The following is a 25,592-nucleotide window of genomic DNA, read 5'->3' as shown; positions in this document are numbered from 1 at the left end:
CAATCTCCATTTTACAGGTGAAGAAACTGAAGTTCAGAGGGGTCGTGACTAGCTTTAGGTCACCCACCTGCTGAGTGAAGAAGCCCAGACTGATCCCGTTCTCTGGCTCCAGACAGTGCCTTTAACTACTGGACTCTACTGCCCTCTAGTGGAACTCCTGGTATTGCGTTGTCTCACTGACACCTTGCTCTCAGGTAGGACTCCAGCTTCTCTCCCACTTGATTAAGACGTCCTTATTTTATAATGATTCTATTATTTCATGCAGAACACCCCTTCTTTCAGTCCTGGCACCACATTTGCTGTGTTACAGTGAGTGGCATCAGGCTGAGTTTTTTTACTTGCCTAGTGAGCATCCCCAGGTTCTCACCTCCCACTAGCAGCCCTGGTTGCTTTCAAGGCTTGTGGCAGGATTATCATTTGTTGGTTATAACAGGCTTGAAATCCCTGCGGGAGCATCCCTGATAGATTTCAGGGTTTTCCAAAGCATCTGTAGCTGTATTTATTCTTAGGATGGTAAAGAAACTCCTGGATTTATATGTCGCAGCTATATGAATGGGTATTTTTGTTTGGTTTGGTCTGGGGTTTTTTTGGAGTAAATAACTCTCCAAGTTTCTCTCTCGTTCTCTCTCTCTCTCTCTCTTTTTTTTTGGGGGGGATGCATCCCCTGGCACATGGAGGTTCCCAGGCTAGGGGTCACATTGAAGCTACAGCTGCCAGCCTACACCACAACCACAGCACCGCTAGATCCGAGCCATGTCTGCAATCTGCACCACAGCTTACAGCAATGCCAGATCCTTAACCCCACTGAGCGAAGCCAGGGATTGAACCGGAAACCTCATGGTTCCTTGTTTCTGCTGCACTGCCCCGACGGGAGCTCCCCAAGTTTCTCTCTTGATCTGAGTCATCGGTGTGGTGTTCTGAGTCAGGGATTTATCCCTTGACAAGTGCCCTTTGCAATTTCTGGCAGGGAAGTCCGGGTGTCCTGGGTGATGCTGCTATCTTTTGTTGCTTGATCCAGGATTCAATGAGGTTCACGTATTTCATTGGGTTGTTGTGTTTGTTTACTCCCTTTCAATCTCAAATAATCCCCTCTCTTAACTTCTTGGTTATTTTCTTTTGTCACATGGAACTTTTTGAAGGTCCAGGTGAGTTGAAGGTCCAGAAGTTGTCAAATAGTTTCTTCATGATTGGCTTCAGGTTAAATATTTTTGGCTGGAGTTCCCGTCGTGGCTCAGTGGTTAACGAATCTGACTAGGAACCATGAGGTTGCGGGTTCGATCCCTGGCCTTGCTCAGTGGGTTAAGGATCTGGCGTTGCTGTGAGCTGTGGTGTAGGTTGCAGACACAGTTCGGATCCCGCATTGCTGTGGCTGTGGTGTAGGCCAGTGGCTACAGCTCTGATTAGACCCCTAGCCTGGGAACCTCCATATGCCGAAGGAAGTGACCCTAGAAAAGGCAAAAAGACAAAAGAAAAAAAAAGAAAAAGAAATTTTTGGCCAGTATGGTTTGTACTTACCATCTCATGTCTGGAGGCCCCCAAACCTCATCTGGGAATTGCACATTCAACAAGCATATCTTGAGAGTGTATCATGTGACATGCTGAGCGCTCAGCTACCCAGTGAGGACACGTGGAAGCCACTGATAATGATTGTGAGGTGAAGTGATAAGGAAAACGAAAGGGCGGGTTTATCAAGTGGGAATCGGTTTGGTTCGGCTCTGCTTAATAGAAAACTCAAGGTAGCTGAACCAAATAGAGGTTTGATTTTTCTCACACACCTGCAAGATGGGAAGCAGGTCGTCCGGAGCTGGTATGATAGCTCCACCACGTTCAGGGTCTCCTTCCCGCTCTCTTTCCGTCGCCGCCATTAGTGTATGGCTGTAGTTCGCATGGGTCCCAGATGGTGCCTGCCCCCCAGACAGTGTGACCCCCTCCCAGGCCACAAGGAAAAAAGCGGCTTGCCCACTGACGCTGCTCGCCTTTGAAGGAGCTCTCCCTGAGGGCACCCAGTGATTCTGCTCACAGACTGTGTCACATGCTCAGCCCAATAGGCAAGGTCGCTTAGAAAGTGTACTTGTTTGGAACATGGCTACCCTGGATAAAAACAGGGCTCTGTGAGTAAGGAGGAAGGGGGCAAGGGGTATTAGGTAGGCAGTTAGCATTCTTTGCTGTGGAAGATAAGGCAGATTTTTAGTGGCTGGAAAGACAGCTATGCAGATAATACATGAGAAATAAAACTTTCCCACCAACCAAGGGAAAAACTGGTTATCTGTAGCCATGGTAACAAGTAGCCAGAAAAACTAGTGTTACATCCTTTGAATTGATCAATGACAGCTGGTCTCAGTGACACACTTTTACAAGGTAACCAATCAGTTCAACCCCTCGCTGTGAGAATCAGCCAATCAGAGATCGCCTCACTTTACACACCTCCCAGTGCCAACCAATCAACAATAGCTCAGCCATCACACTTCCTACAGATGATGTCAACCCGTTTATCCCTCTGAAAGTCTCCCAGTCCGAGTTCTGTGCTCCCAAATCCTGTATCAGTCAACCCTGTACTCAGCTCAGAGAGACTGAGCCTAACCAGCAGAACTCTCCCTTACTATAGTAGTCAGCAAATTCAGCTTTTCCTTATTTCAGGTCCTGTTATAATCGAGCAGAATCATGCTCTTTAATTTGTTTGTATCCACAGAGCACTCATTCCCCAAGTGAAGCCTTCAAACATCTCCATCTATAGCCTCCGTGGATTAGGCCCCAAAGCCCTCAGAGATGTCGGGAGCTCTGATGTCGATGTCAGGAGACAGGCTGATGGAGAAAGAGACAAAATGAGGCCCCCAGAGAGCCATCCAGGCGCAGGGTTATCCCCAGAAGTGAGCAGCCAGGAAGGTCAGAAAGAACATGATAAATTTGGGCTTGACTTCCTCTCCAAAGGGTGCCATCTAGGAGGGGCAGAGGGAGAGGTATTTCCAGACTGTGGTCCTCATTCTTAATGGCACATGTTGATGGTTACAGGTGACCAGTCTCTTTAGAGGAGATCCGTGCTTGTCGTTTAGGGTCCAAGCAAACAGCTTAGGGGGGGAGTAAGCACTACAATCTAGGGGCCAATCCGATTCCCCTCCCACCCACCTGCTCCCCCCCACCCCATGGTTACATTTTGCGGGGTGGTAAACAGTACATATTCATAACATTTACCGTTTTAGCTATTTTTAAGAGTACAATTCAGTGGCATTAAGTGCATTCTCAATGTCAGGTAACAATCACCAGGAAGCATTTCCAGAACATTTTCATCATCCCCAACAGAAACTCTGTACCCAATTAACAACAGCTCCCCATTCCACCCTCCCTCCAGCCCCTGGCAACCCCTACTTTTTTGTCTTTACCTATTTGTCTGCTGTAAGTACCTCATATAAGTGGAATTGCACCGTATTCGGCCTTTTGTGTCTGGCTTATTTCACTGAGCATAATGTCTTCCAGGTTCATCCGTGTTGTAAGCCTGTGCCAGAATTTCCTTCCTTTTTAAAGCTGAAGACTATTCCATTGCGTGTAGAGACCACAATTTGCTCATCCACTCATCTGTGCACCAGGGTTGGATGTTTGGCCCTTTGGGCAATTGGGAAGGGTGCTGCTGGGAACATGGCGAACAGGTATAAGGGGTCCCAGTGTAAATGGTTATATAAGCAAGAGCGAGAGATTTTTCTTTTACCCCTTGGCATTCAACGCCTAAACTGTTTACTCTCTGACCCTCTACAGAGGAAGGTTGCCACCTCCTGGCTTGAGGGAAGGGTTTAGGACAGAGAGGAACTTCTGTCCTAAACCCTTGAATGGGGAGGAGAGAAGAGTTTCCATTTGGTGGCCGGAAAGCTTGGGGCTTGCATTGCTTTGCTAAGGCTGCTATAACGACGTACTGCAGACTGGGTGCCATAACGCAGCAGAAGCCTGGGTCCTCACAGTTCTGGAGACTAAACGTCTAAGGTCAGGGTGTCCGTGACCATGGGGTTGGTTCTTTCTGAAGCCTCTCTCCTGGCTTGTAGAAGGGTGCTTTGTCCCTGAGTCTTCAGCAGTCTTTCCCCTGCGTGTTGTGTCCTAATCTCATAAGAATGTAACCTGTTAGGATCAGGCCCTACCTCAATGACCTTGTTCAATCTTTATTACTTTTCTAAAAGCCCCGTCTCTAAATCCAGAAACATTCTGAGCTACTGGAGGTTAGACCTTCAGCACATGAATTTTGAGGGGATACATTCAGCCTGTAACAGGGGCCCATACTCCACAGAAGAAATACCAGGCCGTAGCTCCCATTGTGGCTCAGCAGGTTGAGGATCTGATGTTATCTCTGTGAAGATGAGGGTTCAGTTGCTGGCCTTGCTCGGTGCATTAAGGATCCAGTGTTGCCAGAAGCTGTGGCATAGGCTGAAGATGTAGCTCGGATCCTGTGTTGCTGGGGCTGTGGTGTAGCCTGGTGGCTGCAGCTCTGATTCAACCCCAGCCCAGAAACTTCCATATGCCACAGGTGTGGCCAGGAATAGAAAGAGAAAAAAAAAAAGGGTTACCAGGTTTTTGGTTTTTTTGTCTTTTTGCCTTTTCTAGGGCCACTCCCATAGCATGTAGAGGTTCCCAGGCTAGGGGTCTAGTTGGAGCTGTAGTCACCAGCCAATGCCAGAGCCACAGCAACTCAGGATCTGAGCCGAGTCTGCGACCTACACCACGCTCACGGCAACACCAGATCCTTAACCCACTGAGCGAGGCCAGGGATCGAACCTGCAACCTCATGGTTCCTAGTCGGATTCGTTAACCACTGAGCCACGACGAGAACTCTGATACCAGGTCTTTAACAGCACAACGAAGTCTTGACCTGACCTGGTAGCCACGGTGTTGGAAGTGAGGAGATAAACTGCCCTCACAGGTGTCGGCTCAGAAGCCGGCCAGGGCTGAGTCAGCCAGTGGAAAAACCTCACCGTCACAGGGCTTGCTGAGGACAAGTGCTAAAGATTTCCTTTTTGACAGACTGTATTTTTGTTCATCAAGCAATTCATTGCAGAATTTCCTAGGTTTTTTTTTTTTTTTTTTTCTGATGACAGTAAAGAGTAAAAAGAAATCTGGTATAATTTTAGCAGCAATTAACCTGAATTCTCGTCGGAGCGCCCTTGCCCGGTGTGAGCCAGCTATAGCAAGTGCAGCCAGTCCAGTTTTCTGCTAGGAATTCTGCTCCCACACCCCTCTTGGCCTGCAGTCAGCATCACCATCCTCCCCCACTCCAGGGTTAACTTGTCTCCTGTTTCAAAAAGTCGTGAATAGAGGACACTTTGAGGGAACCTGACCAAATACACTCTGGGGCTGAGAAATGACCCTGCTCCTCGGTGGAGGCAGCTGGGGCCAGACTCAGGTCACATTTTTCTTTCTTCTGTCTGGCTCGAAAGCAGATAAATGCTATAGTTTCTGACCTACGACATGGGAAAAAAAACAACAAAAACCCACAGGTCCCCACTCATTAAACCCCAACCAATGGAACGAGACTAGAAACTTTGAAATGTTTTGAACAAAAATTTCACATAGACTGACCTTGTTTCATTTTAGGGCACTGGGATGGATTCTAGTCAGGTGAATTTGAAGCAACAGAGATAAAAGATCCAATTACAAGAACTGTAATAAGACAATCCTTAAAAAATACCTGAAAACCAGCAAAATGGCTCTAGTACCCCCACACTGGCTTGGCGAAGGTAGAATGGTTTGTTTTAGGTAGTGGTTCTTGAGGGGAAAGAAGCAGCTACTTGCTTCTAGATTTAAGTACCGTGGACTAGATATTTTAAAAGGGGGATGGAGGCAGCCAATGTATAATTTCCAACACTTAATGCACTTAGGAAGACAATGCTTGTTTGACTTACATCTACAATGCACTCCGGCCTGAGCATCCTCTCTATTCTTCATTCCCTGGAACTATTGTTTTCACTCTCATTCTCTCTGTCTTTTTTTTTTTTTTTTTTTTCTGGCCACCCCATGGCATATGGAGTTCCTGGGCCAGGGATCAGATCCAGGCCATAGCTGAGGCAATTCCAGATCCTTTAACCCAATGTGCCAGGCTGGGGATTGAACCTGTGTCCTGATACTGCCGAGATGCCACTGATTGTGTAGAGCCGCAGCAGGAGCTCCATCTCATTGTCTCTCTTTGAATACAATTTCTTGGACTCTTTTTTTCTCACCTTAGCTTTTCCTAGTTCTTTTGGGGATATATATATATATTTTTTTTTTTTGGCTGGGCCTGCAGCTTGTGGAAGTTCCCAGGCCAGGGACTGAACCCACACCTCAGCAATGACCCAAACCACTGCAATGACAATGCCAGATCCTTAACCCGCTGGGCTGCAAAAGAACTCCACCTTTTCTCTGTTCTGACTTCATTCGTTTCTCTCAACTCTCAGGTTCAATATCATCTCTTATTCGGATCTTACAGCTCCTGTGTAAGGAAGTACTGGTGCCTCCAAATTTAGTCCTAGAATTAGAATCTGGTGCTTTGGGGTGGCTGATCTGTAGGGTCTTTAATTCTATCCCTTGAGTGTCCCCTAATTCACTAATTCACGAGGCGGGGCTGTCACATCCTCAGGTGCCTTTATGCAGCATCTGGCACGTAGCACGTACTCAGTAATGTCAGATATCACATTGCGGGGACAGGTCGGACCTTGCAAGACTTCACTGGATTCCGGTGAAGATGAACAGGTAACTAACACAGGGAACCCGAGGCATATAAATACAATCTATCTTAGAAGTAAACTTAGAGGCCACCACAGCTTTCCTTTTGCTCTCAAGGCTGACAATCCCTTCCGTTTGCTCACGGGAACCCACAGAAAGTGTGCTCCTGGCCCATCTCCCAGGTGGTCCCAGCTGATCTCCTACCAGCAGGACCCGCCTGGACACCTTGATCTCTCTGTGATTAGACCCAAAAGAAAAGGTCTCTTCTTATCACGTAGGGCTTCCCGATTCTAGTTTCTAGTCTGAAAGATTCACCTTTCTCCTGGGTACCGGACATCATGGGATGATTTGCCCTCCTTCCCTACCCTCCATTCTCGGGTGTGGCTCCCGAGACTGGAGATGGTCGGCTCCAGCTCTAGCATTGCTCCACTTGCATAGTATCTTGATCACAGGACACCCATGGCAGACCCATGTAACTGCACCTTTACAATAAAGAGGGTGGCTCCCTCAGAACTGGGACGCATGCTTTATCATTTAAAGTATAGTATTAATACCTGCCTTCCAGATTGATTTGCATTGGGTTGAGATGATGTCCACTCACTTGTTCTAAGGACTTCAAGTTCATGGAGTCAGACAATGTTAGAAAGAGGAGAGACCTAGAGACTCAACACTAGAACTATGGAATTCCAGTTCAGCTATGAACTTGAGCCATTGTTCACATTCAACTATGGGGAGTTCCCAGGGGACGTAACAGTTAAGGATTTGGCGTTGTCACTGCCATGGTTTGGGTTCCATACCCCGGGCCTGGGAACTTCTGAATGCCTCAAGTACAGCCCAAAAAAACAAAAACAAAAACAAAAAAGAAAGAAAAAAGAAAAGAAAAGTAAAGAAAAGAAAAGAAAGAAAGAAAGAAATTCAACCATGAATTGGATTAGAGTACCAGACCCCCCCCCCCCAAAGGGAGCCATATGAATTTGCTACTTCTTATATGTGATTTCATTAACTGAGATCAGATTGTGAAAACTTGTGTCTGGAAAGAGAATCTGAAAAGAAAGGAAAGGAGAGAGGACCACAAGGTCAAAGGAATAATGAAAAGATGGATCCTGGGAACTGTATCTGCTTCATAGCTTTGTCCGTATCCCTGTCCTGAGATCCCGGGGATGGTTTGATGTCTTCCCATCACCCATGGCCTGACCTGAATTAAGACCATGTACATCTGCGTGTTCCATTCTCTTGCATGAAGAATGCTGTCCACCCCAGCCTCGGTACCATCACTAGTCTGTGACTATCAATATACATTTCTTGCCTCTCCCTCACTCTGAACTGTATTTCATTATCTCTCAACTATTCAAGGAGAGACACAATTCTCACTTTCTCCCAAAGCAACTATTTTTCACTTCCTGTATGATCCTTTCCAAGCGTCTCACCCCAAATACATATCCTTTTATTCTCCTGCTTTCACACTCTTTCTCTCTCCTCCGTTATGAAGAATCTCAGAGTCGATGGCTGCTGTGTCCATTTCCTCATCTTCCATTCTCCCGCCTCCCATGCCAAGCACACCTTTGACACATGATCCCCTGAAATCATGCTCCTCGGGGTCATTAGTGGCCTCTGCCTGCCAAGACCCAGTGGTCAGCCCTTTGTCCTCAGCATAATTGACTCCGCAGTTTTGGTTGGAGTCACTTATTACCCCCTTCTTTTTTTTCATTTTAAAAATGTTGTCGAAGTACAGAGCTGATGTGCAGTGTTGTGTTGTGGCAAAGAGATCCAGTTATACATAAACATCCATCTCTTCTTTTCAGATTCTTTTCCCATATAGGTTATCATAAAATATTTGAGTTCCCTGTGCTCTACAGCAGGTATTATTCCCTTCTTTTAAAAAAATAATATTTTCCATACATTCAAAAGATCTAAAGATTAATATGATAAACATCAAAGGACCCATTAGTCAGCTTAAATGGTCAAGCACTTCCACTAGAAATTCTCCTGTGTCTTTCTCTGATTGCTTCCTTCCTGGATGTACCCAGGATCCTGAATTTTGTGCTTAAGTTTCCCTTGCCATCCTGCATCCTTTCACTCCATATGTGTATCTCTCGAACAATGTATTGCTTCACTTTGGTTTTATGAACCTTACATAAACAATAACGTACTGCAGGTGTCTTTGTAACTTGCTTCTTTTCTCTCCACATTATTGTTATGAGATTTATTCATGATGCTGCTTGTAACCACAGCTCGTTTATACTGCTATGCAGTATCTTTTTTTTTTTTTTGTCTTTTTGCTATTTCTTTGGGCCGCTCTGGCGGCATATGGAGGTTCCCAGGCTAGGGGTCGAATCAGAGCTGTAGCCACCGGCCTACGCCAGAGCCACAGCAACGCGGGATCCGAGCCGCGTCTGCAACCTACACCACAGCTCAGGGCAACGCCGGATCGTTAACCCACTGAGCAAGGGCAGGGACCAAACCCGCAACCTCATGGTTCCTAGTCGGATTCGTTAACCACTGCGCCACGACGGGAACTCCCTGCTATGCAGTATCTATTACCTGCCTGTGTCGGTTATCTACTGCTGTGCCACAAATTACTCTGAAATTGAGCAGCATGAAGCAACAATAAACAGTTTCTGTAGGTCGGGAATTTAGAAGAGTCTTAGCGGAGTTGTTCTAGCCCAGGGTCTCCCATGAGGTTGCAGTCGAGACATGGCTAAGTATGCAGTGGTCTGAAGGCTGGGCTGGGGCTGGAGGCTTTGCTTCCAAGATGACTCACTCCGGATACTGAAGTTGGTGCTGGTTGTTGGAAAAGCCCCCATTCCTTGTCTTAGGATTATCTCTACCAACATGGTAGCTGGCTTCTTCCAGAGACAGCAGTCCAAGAGAGCAAGGCAGAAGGCACAACGACTTTTACTATGTAGCCTTGGAAGTCATCACCATTGTTTATACAATATCGTGCTGGTTACACAGTCAGCTCTATTCAGTGTGGGAGGGGACCCCACAAAGCAGGTGAATAACCAGGGTTGACATCGGTGGCCATCGCTGAGACTGGCCGCCACAATGCCTGTACCTTGATTTATGTCTCTCTTCTCTTATGAATGACATTAGTGTTATTTCTATTTTTAAAATTACAAACAGCGCTTCTAGGCTCATTCTTGTTCACGCTTCCTGGCGCCCACGGGCAAGAGTTTCTCTAGAGGGAGACGGCTGGGCCACGGGTTATGTGCATCTTCAAATCGATTAGATAAAACCAAAATTGCCCCAAGGTAGTTCACTAATTTTTACTTCTACCAGTAGTGAATAATATTCCCTATGCTTTATATCCTTGTCAATACTGGGTATTGTCAGATTTTTTAATTTATGCCCATCTGGTGGGTATAAAATGACATCTTTTGCAGATTAAAATTTGCATTTTCCCAAATTACTAATGAGGTTGGACACCTTTTCATATACTTACTGCCTAGTCAAGCTTCCACTGATGAGAAATGCCTATTTGTGTTATCTGCCCATTTTTTTATTGGATTATATGTCTTTGTCTTACCAGTTTGTAGGAGTTCCTTTTCTATTCTGAATTACTAAGAGGCTTCTGGGGATTATATGTGACGCAAATAATTCCTCCCAGTTTGTGCTCTTTTTACTTTTTAATACTGTTTTTTAATGACTAGAAATCTAAAATGTCTTCTTTTTTCCCTCTGTGGTATGTGCTGCTTTTGTCTGCCTAAAGACACACTCCCATTGACTGAGGTCATAAAAATATTTGTCTGTACTTCCTCCATAAAGCTTTGAAGTGTTGTTCTTCACACGTAGGTCTTTGATCTGGTGGAACCTGTTTTTGCATGTTAGCGGAGGTGAGGGTTTAGCCATGATGCCTGCTTCTGTGTGGGTAACCACTTGCTCAAGCCTCCTTCTTAAAACCCGTTCCTCCCGTGGCTTCAGGGACATCCCACGCCCTGTTTTCCTCCCAGCTGGCTCGTTGCTTCTTCTTGGTTTCTATTGCTGGCTCTTCCCCTTTGTGACTGACCTCAGAGAGCCCGATTCTCTTCTCCATCTAGACACTCTCACATTCTCATCCAAGTGCACAACAGAAATACCGTCTGCAGGCTGAGCGCTCCACCTCCCATCCTTGTCTGCTCCCTTCCTCTCTCCACGTGGCTCACTCCTTCCCTTCTCTTGGGGCTCCCAGCAGATGTCACCTCCTCAGAGATGCCGTCCCTCCCCACACTATGTAATAGCAGCCCCTTTAACTCCCCATATACTCGTCTTGCTTAATTTCTTATCAAGCATAATCAGTCACCTCCTGATTTCATATTAGAAATAGGTGACATGGGAGTTCCCATTGTGGCCCAGCGGTAACAAACCTGACTAAGATCCATGAGGAAGCCTGTTTGATCCCTGGCCTCGCTCAGTGGGTTAAGGGTCCAGTGTTGCCATGAGCTGTGGTGTAGGTCTCAGATGCGGCTTGGATCTGGCACTGCTGTGGCTCTGGTGTAGGCTGGCAGCTGTAGCTCGAATTAGACCCCTAGCCTGGGAACTTCCATATAATGCACCTGCAGCCCTAAAAAGCAAGAAAGCAAGAGAAAGCAAGAGAGAAAGAGAGAAAGCAAGAGAAAGAGAGAAAGAGAGAGAGAGAGAAAGAAAGAAAGAAAGAAAGAAAGAAAGAAAGAAAGGAAGGAAGGAAGGAAGGAAGGAAGGAAGGAAGGAAGGAAGGAAGGAAGGAAGGAAAGAGGTTATATCCTATCTGTCCAGCATTTAAATATCTATCATGGACTTTGAACTATTTGCTAATGCATCTAAATAACTAAGAACAGCGCCTGGCACATTATGGATGCATGATAAATATTTATAGTCAAATAAACAATGATAACCTTTATAATATCACACTTGATATCTTACGGAGTTCTTTTCTATGCAATTATGTTCCTCCTAGCGTCAATTTGATCCTCAGAGACACAGTTTTGCCTACATTGGTGAATATCTGGGTAATGGCATCTCTTCCTTTGGAGGTCTGTTGCATTTTTTTTACTCAGAACACTTAATTTTACCCTGAGTTCTCTGCATTATTAGGTATGTGACTGTCACTTGAGGAGACTGAACTATAACTTCTCTGGGATGACTGTGGACCACGCTGTCTGCTATTTGACATCTCACAGAAAAGGACTGTGTTTCTGAAAAGGGGACCAGCGATTCAGATTAATTCATTTACAAAGGTATTTGAATGCGGACTCTTAAGAAATCCAGGGTTATTTAGACCAGTGGTTCTCAATTGTTTCTTTTCAGCCAAAATACATGCCCATGGGACACTCTGATTTTTATACAGCCATAAGCATGTTTTGCTCAAAGCGAAATACTGTGAAAGATCCACTACAACTGCCAGCCCGCGGGGACATGGGGTTACCTAGCAGACATGGTCCTTGCTTCAGAGCCCCTCCAGGAGACGTGCACTCAACACCATCCAGACCTCCGTCTACCTTACATCATTGCTGTGCCTGTAAACTCTGGGCAGCTCTGTTGACAAAAATACACATAGGAGAAATCTGAACAGCCAGAGAAATTCATTCATATACTCTCTCTACTGAGGGTTTTTGAGCCTAATACATGAGAATTTGGTCACTTCTGTCCAGTTACTGATTTGCACTCTGACTCATCCCACAACCCAGAGAGAATGAATTTGTCCATATCTCTCCCTGGAGACACAAAAAGTGAACTGGGGACCAATATTAAAATAGATTTCTCACTCTCTGGAAACTCAGGGGGCTGGTTATGTTCTCGAAAGTTCTGACACTGTGGATCAGGCCTTACCCGGTGCTAACAGTTCACAGTCTCAAAGCACACATTTAAGAAAATGTGGGAAAGATTCTGGGGCTTTTCAGGGGGTGGGGAAGCCCTAAGGCCTGTTGACAGAGCCGTTGAAGACAGCAGGGCACCTTGGATGGTCTAAGCTTCTTGTCAGCAACACAGCTCACTGTCCTAACAGATATCTCCAGCAAAGGTGGTTGGGCTGATTGATAGTGAAACAGAAACTAAATCAAGAGGAGTGGCTTGCCTGGGGCCCCAAAGAGCAAACACTAATGTTAAATAAATCCGAAAGAGCAGCTGTGTCCTGTGCTCTAGGAATTCAGGGTTCAGGCCTGGGATAGGTGTCCCCTATAAAGTCAGAGTAATTTCATCAGAATCTAAGGGGAATTGTGTATATTGGTCAGGAGAGGCCCACATACCATGTAATAGTTTAATCCAATCAGCTTAACCAAAAAAGAGTCCCAATCTAATGAGTTGGTGGGGAGCAGGCTCTACTCCACAGAGTCATTCAAGGACTCAGGCTTCATTCACCTGGTGGCCCTTCCATCCTCTGGAGCCCAGGAGTCCTCAGAAGACTCTCTGCATCCAGCCAACAGACAGGACAAGACGGACACATGAGACTCCAAGGAGGGGTTGGGGCCACATCTGGAAATGCCACACATCATTTCTGCCCACATCCCTTTGGCCAGGTTATATAACCACCCCTAGACAATGGGACCTGGGAGGAACGGTCTGGCTGTGTGACCAGCTTGATCCTGGTGAGCACCAGCAGCCTCTGTTACAGACGTTTTGTATAAGAATGAAACTCAAAACTCAGTTTTGAAAACAAATTGGTTGAGTTTGAGAAAAGCCAACAGGACTGACCTTCACAGCGGGCTCTGTAAGAGGTCACGAATCTAACTCAAGCTGTGCTGTCTGTTTTCAAAAGTGTTCTCTGGACCACTGCTCTTGGAATTTCCTCAGGGAAAGCCCAGAAGCTCATTTTGTCATAGTCACCCTGGTTGAAGCCAGTCCTCTAAGGTCTGAATTTATCCATTAATTAGATGATATCAATCGTTGATTTCCACCAATTTGATACTCGCTTCTAAAGGAACTGCCCTGAGTTGCTCAGATTTTATGCAGTCAGAATGTATAAATAATGAACAAGATATTAATGAACAAAGGCAAGTTTATCTTCCCAAGGGTATTGTCATTCTTTCAAAGGGATCCTGGAGTTCCCCTCGTGGCTCAGTGGTAATGAACCCAACTAGTATCCATGAGGACATGGATTCCATCCCTGGCCCCTCTCAGTAGGTTAAGGATCTGGCATTGCCGTGAGTTGTGGTGTAGGTTGCAGACGTGGCTTGGATCCTGCATTGCTGTGACTGTGGCATAGGTTGGCAGCTGCAGTTCCAGTTTGACTCCTAGCCTGGGAACCCCCATTTGCCATGGGTGAAGCCCTAAAAAAATAAAATAAAAAATAAAGGGGATCCTGTGGGGTGATGTCAGCAAACTGGCTGAATAGGAGTTTTCTATCGTTTTCTCCCTAAAGTACACCAATCTTGACAGTTGTCCATGAATAAGAGTGTGTTTTTGGGAGTTCCCGTCATGGCACAGCAGAAACGAATCTGACTAGGAACCATGAGGTTTCGGGTTCGATCCCTGGCCTCGCTCAGTGGCTTAAGGACCTGGTGTTGCCCTGAGCTGTGGTGTAGGTCACAGACATGGCTTGGATCTGGTGTTGCTGTGGCTGTGGTGTAGGCCGGCAGCTACAGCTCCAATTAGACCCCTAGCCTGGGAACCTCCATATGCCACAGGTGCAGCCCCAAAAAGCAATAAAATAAAATAAAATAGTAAAAGCGTGCAATAGCATTATGTCTAGGAGTTCCCATCATGGCACAGTGGAAACGAATCCGACTAGGAACCATGAGGTTGCGGGTTCGATCCCTGGCCTTGCTCAGTGGCTTAAGGAGCTAGCATTGCCATGAGCTGTGGTATAGGTCACAGACATGGCTTGGATCTGGCGTTGCTGTGACTGTGGCATAGGCCAGCACCTACAGCTCCAATTAGACCCCTAGCCTGGGAACCTCCATATGCTGAGGGTGTGGCCCTAAAAAGACCAAAAAAAAGTGTATTTTCAGAGGAGGTCTAGGAGTTCAGCAGAGAAGCTCCAGTGCATCATTGAAGAAAAAAAATGAACTGGGATTGGACACTTTGAAGATGGCAATAGGAGCAGTTTTAAAAAAATTTTTTTATTGTTGATTTATAATGTTCCGTCAATTTCTCCTGTAATATGACCCAGCTATACATATATATACACTCTTTTTCTCTCATCATCCTCCATCATGTTCCATCACAAGTGATTAGGTGTAGTTCCCTGTGCTGCACAGCAGGACCTCACTGCTGATCCACTCCAAATGCTGTAGACTCACTTCCCCCTTCCCCTAGAGGGTCCAGCTCTGTGCCAAGATAGACCTTCTGGGCTGGCAATTTCTCCCGTGGGGGAGAATAGGAGCATGTTCGGGAGCACCTGGCGTCCCCAGCTGTGCAGGAAGGACACTGCGAGGCCCACTTCTTTCTCTGCAGAGGTGCATTGCATGACTGGGGCGGGGGGTTGCTGCTGGGAGAACAGCAGTCAGGACATTTGGAGAGCATCAGAGGGATGCAGAGTCTACTAAGCATCTCTCAGAGTCTATCAGGAAGCCCACCAAGAGCCACTGGGACACCTTGCCTGCAGGTGCCTTACAGATACAGTAGCAGTGACAAGATCTTAACAAGGTGCTACCAAAGCAGAACAAACCTTGGACTTCAAGTCTGAAAGCCAAGGGCTGGTTCCCGCCCAAGGCAAGCCAGTGACCACATCTGTGAAATGCAAACTAACCATTTTCCTATACAGAAGGCATTTTCCTCTTTATTTCCACAGAGCAGAAGCAGAATGCTTACAGACCACAATTCCTAAAACTTCCTCTGCTCATGTTTTTTTCAGGTGCAAATACCTTCACCGAGTCCCCTTCTCTCAGAATCAGAGGGATGCTCTGAATCTGAGATCTCCACGCTTTGGCCCCAACCAGCCCTTCCAGGTTCACCTCCAAGAACTTCCCGACCTGCCCTCCTCTCTGCACCTGTAGTCTCCCCACTCCTTCCACCTAGAATGGCCCTCACCTGCCTCTCTATTTGCCACTCGACATCCCATCCAGCCTTTAAGGTCCAGGATAAATGCCATTCCCTCTGTGAAATTTCTCCTGATCTATCTGAAGCTCCAGAACATTTGGGTAACTCTCTCTTGTGTTGTATAATTTGTTTGTCGTATAATTGTTTTCTCTTCACCCCTAGGGGAATTGATGTTTTTCTCAACGGTGCATGCATTTTCTTCAATATTCTGTCCTCCCGTACAGCCTAGCAAGAGAACTTTTACCTGTTAAAAATGCAATAAGTAGGAGTTCCCATTGTGGCTCAGTGGTTAACGAATCCGACCAGGAACTTGGTTGATCCCTGGCTTCGCTCAGTGGGTTAAGGATCCTGCGTTGCTGTGAGCTGTGGTGTAGGTCGCAAATGCGGCTCAGATCCCGCGTTGCTGTGGCTATGGTGTAGGCCAGTGGCTACAGCTCCGATTAGACCCCAAGCCTGGGAACCTCCATGTGCTGTGGGTTCGGCCATAGAAAAGACAAAAAAAGACAAAAATAAATAAATAATAAAAAATGCACTAAGTATTTATTATATTTCATGGACTTGAAGCAAACTGAAGGCATCAACAATGTCAGTAAAAACCAATGTTTACTGAGCGCTTACTATGTGCCAGACTTTGTTTTAAGAACTTTTAATATATCATATAATTTGCCATATAGGCATTTCTATATAAATAATATTTACTTCGGTTTGCTTGACTTTTTTTTGTTTTGTTTTTTTTTGTTGTTGTTCTTTTTAGGGCCGCACCCACAGCATATGGAGGTTCCCAAGCTAGGGATCAAATCAGAGCTACAGCTGCCTGCCTACACCACAGCCACAGTAGCGCAGGATCCAACCCCCATCTGTGACCTACACCACAGCTCACAGCAACTCCACATCCCCAACCCATTGAGCGAGGCCAGGGATCCAACACATTCTCATAGATGCTAGTCGTGTTCGTTTCCCCTGTGCCACAGTGGGAACTCCTGCTTGGCTATTTTGTTTGTCTTTGTTTGTTTTTTCTTTTTTGACTGTACCCATGGCATATGGAATTCCTGAGCCAAGGATTGAATCCATGCCACAGCAGTGACCTAAGCCACTCCAATGAAAATGTCTGATCCTTAACCCACTCAGCCACAGGAGAACTTCAATCCATTATTTTTTTTTAAGTAGTCTTTAAGGAGAAATTGTAGAGAATTCCTGCTCTGTGAGAAGAATTTTTTTCCTGACCTTTATTTTCCCATTGCTAACATAGGGCACAGGTCAAATTTTTGGCATGTTATCCTTAAGAGTGCTCTCTTAATCACATTCTTAATTGTCTTATCTCCAAGTCAGAAAATGAATTTATATTTTATAATGAAAACCACAGCAATACTCCTTCAGGCTGTGAGTTTTTGTAATCAGTCTGGCCAATCATCAAGCTCATTGTCTGGTCATTGCTAAGGAAGTGGTGTAACCCCTGAGTCACTCATTATAGCTGAGTTTCTACAATAATTTTTTTGACTGGTTAAATATATATATAACGTAAAACTTACTGTTTTAACCTTTTTTTTTTTAGGGCTTCACCCACAGCATGTGGAGGTTCCCAGGCTAGGGGTCCAGTTGGAGCTACAGCTGCCACCCTACACCACAGCCACAGCAATGCCAGATCAGAGCTGAGTCTGTGACCTACACCACAGCTCACGACAACACCGGATCCTTAACCCACTGCACAAGGCCAGGGATCAAACCTGTGTCCTCATGGATGCTAGTCAGGTTCGTTTCCCCTGAGCCACTACGGGAACTCCATTTAACCATTTTAAAGTATATAATTTAGGAGTTCCTGTTGTGGCTTAATAAGGACCTGTCTCTGTGAGGATGTGTGTTCCATCCCTGGCCTCACTCAGTGGGGCAAGGATCCAGCGTTGCTGTGAGCTGTCGCGTAGGTCACAGACTCGACTTGGATCTGGTGTTGCTGTGGCTGTGGCGTAGGCTGGCAGCTGCAGTTCAGATTTGACCCCTGGCCCAGGAACTTCCATATGCTGCAGGTGTGGCTATAAAAAAAAAAAAAGTATGCAATTCAGTGGCATTAAGTACATTCGTATTGTTGTGCAACCATGACCGCCATTCATCTCCAGGGCATTTTCATTACCCAAACCTGGTATCCATTAAACAGTGACTTACTTCTCCCTCCCACTAGCCCCTGGCAACAGCCACTCAGCTTTCTGTCTCTACGAATGTGACTATTCTAGGTTACCTCTCATAAGTAGAATTAAGCACTAAATGTTTTAAAATCATCTCTTAAGCACAGTTCATGTGTTATATGCTGTTAAGTTTTAAGCATCTTTAGGTGCATTGGCTGAAGTTATTAAAACACCTAAATAAATCTCTAAAAAAATTTCTGCTCGAAATGGGCTTGCAGACAAGGGGTTATTCCGTCTGTATGTATCAGAACCGTATTAACACGAGCTCGTGCCGTCTGGACTCTCTGAAGATGTTTCTCTCCGTGTTTCTCTCCTCAATCCTAGAGAAATAGCCCAAGAATTCTGGGATTTCTCCAATTTCTACGAGAAGAGAAATTTATGCTCTTTAAATTAAAGGTTAAAGGTTTCGTTTTTGTTTTCTCCCATCGCCTCTTACTGGGAGGAGCACACACTTCATAGCGATCAAGTGGCTGAACGTACCTGGTTAGACACTGCAGTGCTCTTTCAGAGGTCTTCTCATTTGACTGAAAATGAATAATTGGTTTTAGTTTGGCTCAAAAATATCTTTAGGAAATGCATATTTTTTCCCCAGGCTTTCTCTAACTGCTGTGGGTATACAGACCCCCTTTGGGTTTCTAAATATTAACTGAGACAAATGAAGCCATTTGCTTTGGTTTTTCTAACCTGCTTTTTCTTCACTGTTGAAAAAAATACACATGGCGTGTGGTTATATTGGAGATCTCAGGACCTCACATCTGGTCCCCTCTCTAACCCCTGCAGCTACTGCAGCAGAAACTAGCTTCTTGCAGGTGTAGATTGGCAGCCCCCTGCCTCAGCTTCTCCTAGCACTTCCTGCTTTCTGCCGTGGCAATGTCTATCTACTTAGCACTCAGGTCTGTGAACCTCTAAGTGTGGCGAGATGTCCTGGCTGATTTTATGTCTTGACTTGGCTGGCTCATGGTGCCCAGGTAGCTAGTCAAATGTTATTCTGGATGTTTCTATGTAGGTGTTTTTTGGATGAAATTAACATGAAATTTGGGGGACTTAGGAGTAAAGCAGATTGTTCACCCCATTGTGGGTGGGCCTCATAGCCAGACAGTTGAAGGACTTAAGAGAAAAATTCTGACTCAGAGTTCCTGCTGTGGCCCAGGGGTTGAGAACCTGACTGCAGCTCAGGTCCCTGCAGAGGTGTGTGTTTGATCCCCACCTGGTTCAGTGGGTTAAAGATCTGGCATTGCTACAGCTGCAGCATAGGTTGCAGCTGTAGCTCAGATTCGGTTCCTGGCCTACAAACTTCCGTATGCCATGGGTCTGGCTGTAGAAAGAAAGAAAGAAAGAGAGAGAGAGAAAGAAACTCTCTTCTGAGCAAGAAGGAATTCTACCAGCAGATGGCCTTTGGACTCAACCCTTCCCTGAGTCTCCAGCCTGCTACTCCACCTCCTCAGATTTTAGACTCACTAAACCTGTACAATCACATGAGCCTATTTCTTAAATCAATGTCTATCTATCTAGTAGCTGAGACATGGAAGCAATCTAAATGTCCATCGATAGAGGAATGGATAAAGATGTGGTGTGTACACACACACACACACACACACACACACACACACACACACACAATGGAATATTACTCAGCCATAAAAATGAATGAAATAATGCCATTTGTAGCAATATGGATGGACCTAGAAATTATCATACTAAGTGAAGTCAGCCAGACAGAGAAAGACAAATATCATATGCTATCACTTACATGTGGAATCTTTAAAAAAAATGATACACATGAACTTATATACAAAACAGAAATAGACCCACAACCATAGAAAACAAACTTATGGTTACCAATGGGGAAAGGAAGGAGCAGGATAAATTAGGAGTTTGGGATTAATGTATATACACTACTATACACAAAACGATTAACCAATGACCTACTGTATAGCACAGGGAACTATACTCAATATCTTGTAATAACCTATAAAGGAAAAGTATCTTAAAAAGAGTATAAATATATATATATATATATACATGTATATATGTATATATATATATATATACACTGAATCACTTTACTATACACCTTTAAACATTGTGTATCAACTATACTTCATTTTTAAAAAATCTATCTAGTTCCCATTGTGGTTCAGTGGTAACGAACCTGACTAGTATCCATGAGGATGCGGGTTCATTCCCTGGTCCCACTCAGTGGGTTAAGGATATAGAGTTGAGTGAGCTGTGGTATAGATTGCAGACAGACCTGGTGTTGCTGTGGCTGTGATGTAGGCTCATAGCTGCAGCGCTGATTCAACCCCTAGCCCAGGAACTTCCATATGCCATGGGTGCAGCCCCTAAAAGCAATCTATCTACCTATCTGTCTATCTATCTACCTACCTACCTACCTATCTACGTACCTACCTACCTACCTATCTATGTCTATCTGTCTTTCTATCTCCTATTGTTTCTGTTTCTCTGGAGGATCTTGGCCGATAAAGGTGTGGTGGAGGGGTTAGTGTGGAGCATCCTTTGAATCAGCAGGAGATGGAGCCTTGGATAAATGCATCCCCTTCTGAACTCTCCCGAGGTGCTCACTGTGGCTCCTTGGAAGATGTCCATGGGATCCAGCCTCAGCTGATGACAGCAGTTAGCAACTGAATAAAGCGTCTTCCAGTTGTTTCTGCCTTCTCTCTGATTTCACTCTTTCCGGTTGCTTGCCCTTCCTGAGGATTGCTTCCCAAGACAAACCATCCTCACACCAGCTCTTCCAGAGACAGTGCCATCTCTGTCTCTCTGTGTCTCTTTGTGTCTCTCTGTGTCTGTGTCTGTCTCTCTCTCACACGTAGCCCCCTCCTCTCTGCTTTCCTCTGCCTTGGTTTCACTTGTAAGCCAGTTTAGCTCGCCACAACTGGAGTGGACACCCAACCATGTTTTTAGGCTTCTATCTTACTAACTTAGAAAGCTCAGAGTGGAGAAAAGTCTATTTTTTTCCCCCAGTAGAGCTGGCAGAATTCCTGACATGATGCTTCCTGACTCTTGATTGTCTGGCCTAGGTCATGAGCCCCCTCTGAACCCATCACTGGCTTGGGTCAGGAGTAGGTGGTGGGTCAGCCCCCCGCCCCCAGCCCATATACACTGAGAATAGAAAAGGTATGCTGATCCAGAGGTGAACTGGCGAGTCCCCGTATGGAAGCAAATCCATGGATTGTGGAGGTTTAATTCCTCTTCAACCTCATCTCTGCCTAAATTCACTCCACCTTCCTTCAGGACATCCAGGAAGCCCTTCCTGTCCCTTTCTGGATGACCTCCTGGCTTAGTGCCATGTGCCAGACCTCACCGGATGTGTGGGCAGCTCTGTTACCAAAGTGGAAAAGCGCAGGAGACAGAGGTTCTGATCTCATCAAAATGCCTCCTTCCCCTTTATTACGCAAGAGAAAGGCCTTATCAACACAGGACTTCATAATGACAGTGTCCCCCTTCATAATGAGACGTCACCTATGTCACCTCTCCCCGTGACCACTTGTGTTTCCCAGCACCGACGGAGTGTCCTCCGATTCAATTCAGTTCTGACGCTAACTGCCCAGAGTTAGTGCAGACGCCACAAATCAAGGGCTCAGTCCTCCAATTCTGCTTCCACTTCAGATGCTATAGCCACAAGTCCTGGGGCCACCTGCCGTCCCATCCCACTGAAGGAAAATTCAGGCAGTTCTCGCCACACCCCTCACACATTTAATATTTTGCTACAAGAACTCATAAACTCAGGAAAGCTCTACACTTATAATTAGCATTTTGTTATAAAGGATACAGTTGAATAGCCAGATGAAGAGGTGCACAGGGCAAGGTCTGGACGGGTCCAGAGTACAGGAGTTTCTGTCCCTATAGAGTCACCCAACTGGTACATCAGTTGCTCACTGTCCAGGAAGCTGTGGTTCAGCTGTTTTTCAAGTCAAGGTGTCATTCCGTAGGCATGGTTGGTTACATCATTGATCACTGGGGCTTGAACTCAATCTCCAGCCCCTCTCTCCTCCCTGGACGTTGGGGGTGGGACTGAAAGTTCTGTCTAATCCCAGGGTCTCTTTCCCCAGAAACTAGCCCCCATCTTGAAGCTATCTCACCCTCCAACACCCCAGTCACCTCCTTAGCATAAAAAAGACACTCTAATCACCCAGGAAATTCGAAGGGATTTTGAAGCTCCATGCCAGGTACCAGGGACAAAGCCCAAACATATTTTTTTTACCATACTACACCCATCTTTCAAAATTTCCAGCCTATTGACCTACCCCTTGCCATCAAGAGTAAACTATTCTGGCTGCAGAGGGCTGGGGATGGTGGGCTCCAGACTCTTGTGTTGGGAGCTCAAAGTTCTACCTACCAATGATCAACGCAACCAATTTCCTTCCTATAAGAGAAGAAGCCTGCATGCTCACCAAAGTAAGCGCTGGTCCAGGCTCATAAAAGAAGAAAATAGTCTTCTTATTAATATGACCTTGAGCTTACACATCCCTTTGTGCTAGACAGGGAGATTTCGACCCTCCTTCTACCACTGCAAGGAAGGAGCCAATGCCCAGCTGTGGGGAGCAGGGTCTACAGGCAGCCACCAGCTCCATTAGGATCTGTCTCAAATGCAGAGGGCCACGAACCCGAGGCCCTGCCCTGCTTCCAGGGGCAGCCCCCACCCAGTGATGAGTGATATGTGGTGATAAGGCCCAGCCGAATGCAAGACAACCCTAACAGGCAGGGTTCCCGCCAGAGCAGCCCGTCAGGCCGGCCAAGGCATTGCCAGGTCTGCATTGCATTTCAGCTTCTTTCTCTCCGCTGAACCCTATTTTCTCAGGTGTCAATCCCTCGTAGGTATCTTGTCCCCCCCGGCTCCATCTCAGTATCTGCTTCCAGAACATCCACCCTGGGACACATTTGCAAAAGCACAAGCCTAGTGCATTTGGCTAAGCAGCTGCTGGCTGCTTTCTGAAGCTGACTTCAAGAGTAACTGAAATAGCCAGCACAGCTCTGTCCTCGGAAGCTGGATCCGTGCTCTCAGCGCCAATTAGATTGCTTTTGACTCCCGGATTTCTCCTTGGTTAAGATCCAGACTGTTGTCCTTCTCTTCACCAACAATCATCATAAGAGCTTCTCCTTCCCCAAACGGTTCTTTTTCCTTCCCCTATTCAAAGTGGAGTGGCTTTTGAAGAAACTGGATTTTTTTTCCAAGAAGGAATTATCAGCGTAAAGGACCACATACTCCCACAAACAAAGTTACTTTAAGGCTCTTTTCCTTAGAAACCTTATCTCTGTGGTCTCACCTCTCACCTAAGCACAGGTGGCTCTTCAATCCTGAACTCTTGCTTTAACCTTTCTCTTTCTTTTCTCTGTTTTTTTTTTTTTTTTTTTTTTTTAGGGCCACACCCACAGCACACGGAAGTTCCCAGGCTAGGGGTCAAATTGGAGCTACAGCTGCCGGCCTACACCACAGCCATAAACACTGCCCGATCTGAGCCGCATCTTTGACCCACACCACAGCTCATGGCAACGCCAGATCCTTAACCCACTGAACCAGGCCAGGGATCAAACCCAAATCCTCATGGATCCTAGTTGGGTTCGTTAACCACTGAGCCGTGAATGGAATGCCCAACCTTTCTCTTGAGAAGCAGTTTAACCTGTTATTCCAGGTCTATCTCCAACTTTATCAGCTGTTACGTAAAAAGTGTGTAAATCCTGTGTTCCAGCCAAGCTGATCTAGTCAGTCTTTAAGCTTTAGCTACCTTTGGAAACCACACCTCTGTCCTTGCCTCCCCAGACCTCCCTCTTCGTCTGCTTGCAGGCATTCCCCTGTCTTTTAATTCGCACTTTAAATTCAGTCCTGGTGCATGAAGACTCCCAGGCTTCACGGATCTTTTTGGTCCCTACACACACATATCAAGGAGTCATGTGCTGCTTTGAACTGTCTCTTACTCTTTGATATGTGTCCCTGCTCCCCACCTCCACTGCACACATAGTCTCGCACCTTCAATAGAGTCTTTTTGTTTTTTTGGTTTTTTTTTTGTCTTTTTGCCTTTTCTTGAGCCGCTCCCGTGGCATATGGAGGTTCCCAGGCTAGGGGTGGAATCGGAGCTGTAGCCATCGGCCTACGCCAGAGCCACAGCAACATGGGATCCAAGCCGCATCTGTGACCTACACCACAGCTCACGGCAATGCTGGATCCTTAACCCACTGAGCAAGGGCAGGGATTGAACCTGCAACCTCATGGTTCCTAGTCGGATTCGTTAACCACTATGCCAAGACGGGAACTCCCCATAGAGTCTTTTTTTCTTTTCTTTTTCTTTTTTTTAGTGGTTTCAAACATCAACATTTATTATTATTTCAGATGGTTCCAGTAGGTCTGGAATTGGCTGAGTTCATTCAGATACTGCCGGTTCAGCCTCTCTGATGGAGGTGCAGTGGGAAATTCTCTAAGGTCTGAGTTCCCGTGGTGGAGCAGCAGAAATGTGTCCGATCCATGAGCAGGTGGGTTCGATCCCTGGCCTCCCTCTGTGGGTTGAGGATCAGGTGTTGCTGTGGACTGTGATGTAGGTCTCTGAAGTGGCTCAGATCCAATACTGCTGTTGCTGCAGCATGGATCATCCTCTGAAGCTCCGACTGACCCCTACATAGACTGGGAATGCCCATATGCCACAGGTGCGGCCCTAAAAAGATACGTACATAAATAAGAGAAACTGGGTGAGGTTGATGTCCTCAAAAATTGCTTATTCATACACTAGATGTATAGACTGTAAAGCCTTGAACAGGGGAGACTAAAAGAGCTGTTGCTTCTTAATATCCTAAGGGTGGGGCAATAGCAGACGAGACCCGGGCTTACATGTAGGCTTAGAGGAAAGGCCGTGTGAGGACAGAGCCCGAAGGAAGCCATCTAGAAGCAGGGAAGAGAGGACACCCTAGAAGCCACCCCTGTTGTCATCACCTTGATCATGGGGGTCCAGCATCAAGAACTGTGAGAGAAGAAATGTCTGTGGCTTAAGTTCCCCAGTCCATAGCATTTTGTCGTGGAAGCCCTAGCCAATCATCTGAGAGTGACAGTGACAAGGATGATGCGGATGAGCACATAGAAACTGAGGTGGTGAAGAGAGAACCCATAGAGTCTTATGCTCAGTGTGTGTTTGTGATTTTACTTTCCCAGACCCCTGTTTCTCCCAGAGTGCCAGATGTTTCAGTAACCATTGCTACATAACAAGCCATTCACAGTTTTGCGGGTCAGCTGAGCTCAGCTGGGAAGTTCGGACGTGGGGCCTCTCACGAAGTGGCAATCAGATATCAGCCCGAATCTTGGTCACCTGGAGACTCAACTGGGCTGAACAGCCAAGGCAGCTCGCTCTCACGGCATGTGGAGGAAGTTGGCTGTTGGCAGAGAGCTCAGCTCGCACTGTCAGCCAGAGCACCCAAGTCTGGCCCCACCACATGCTTTTCATTGCCTGAGAGCTGGGTTCGTAGAGGGAAGATCCCAAGAGCAACAGCTCCAAGCAGGTCCCCTCGTGGCTCAGTGGAAATGAACCTGACCATGAGGACTCGGGTTTGATCCTAGGCCCTGCTCATTGGGTTAAAGGATCCGGCACGGCCATGACCTGTGGTGTAGTTCGCAGACGCAGCTCAGATCTGGCCTTGCTGTGATGGTGGTGTAGGCCGGCAGCTGCAGCTCCAATTCGACTCCTAGCCTGGAAACCTCCATATGACATGGGTGTGGCTATAAAAAAAACCAACCAACCAAACAAAAAACAGCTCCAAGATTCCCAGGTAGATGTCACAAGGCTTATTGCAAATTGTCTATTGGAG

The 25,592-nt window shown here is 46.2% G+C and overlaps 1 long non-coding RNA gene across 2 annotated transcripts in view; it reads left to right on the top strand.

Moving 5' to 3' along the window:
* Positions 1 to 24,272, top strand: part of LOC125113604 (uncharacterized) — a 40,589-nt gene extending 16,317 nt beyond the window's left edge. The window contains exons 3-5 of one of the 2 annotated variants that reach the window (XR_007131512.1): positions 18 to 194; positions 11,725 to 11,867; positions 15,422 to 15,903. This is a non-coding gene — a long non-coding RNA (uncharacterized LOC125113604). Of the gene's footprint in view, positions 1 to 17; positions 195 to 11,724; positions 11,868 to 15,421; positions 15,904 to 24,132 lie in introns of those variants that run through there. The other variant, XR_007131513.1, reaches the window with a different exon arrangement.
* The last annotated feature ends 1,320 nt before the right edge of the window (positions 24,273 to 25,592 follow it).

Source organism: Phacochoerus africanus, chromosome 13, assembly GCF_016906955.1.
Source record: "Phacochoerus africanus isolate WHEZ1 chromosome 13, ROS_Pafr_v1, whole genome shotgun sequence".
Taxonomy (NCBI): domain Eukaryota; kingdom Metazoa; phylum Chordata; class Mammalia; order Artiodactyla; family Suidae; genus Phacochoerus; species Phacochoerus africanus.
Note: the sequence above shows the minus strand (reverse complement) of the source record. Positions and strands in the feature narration are given on the sequence as shown.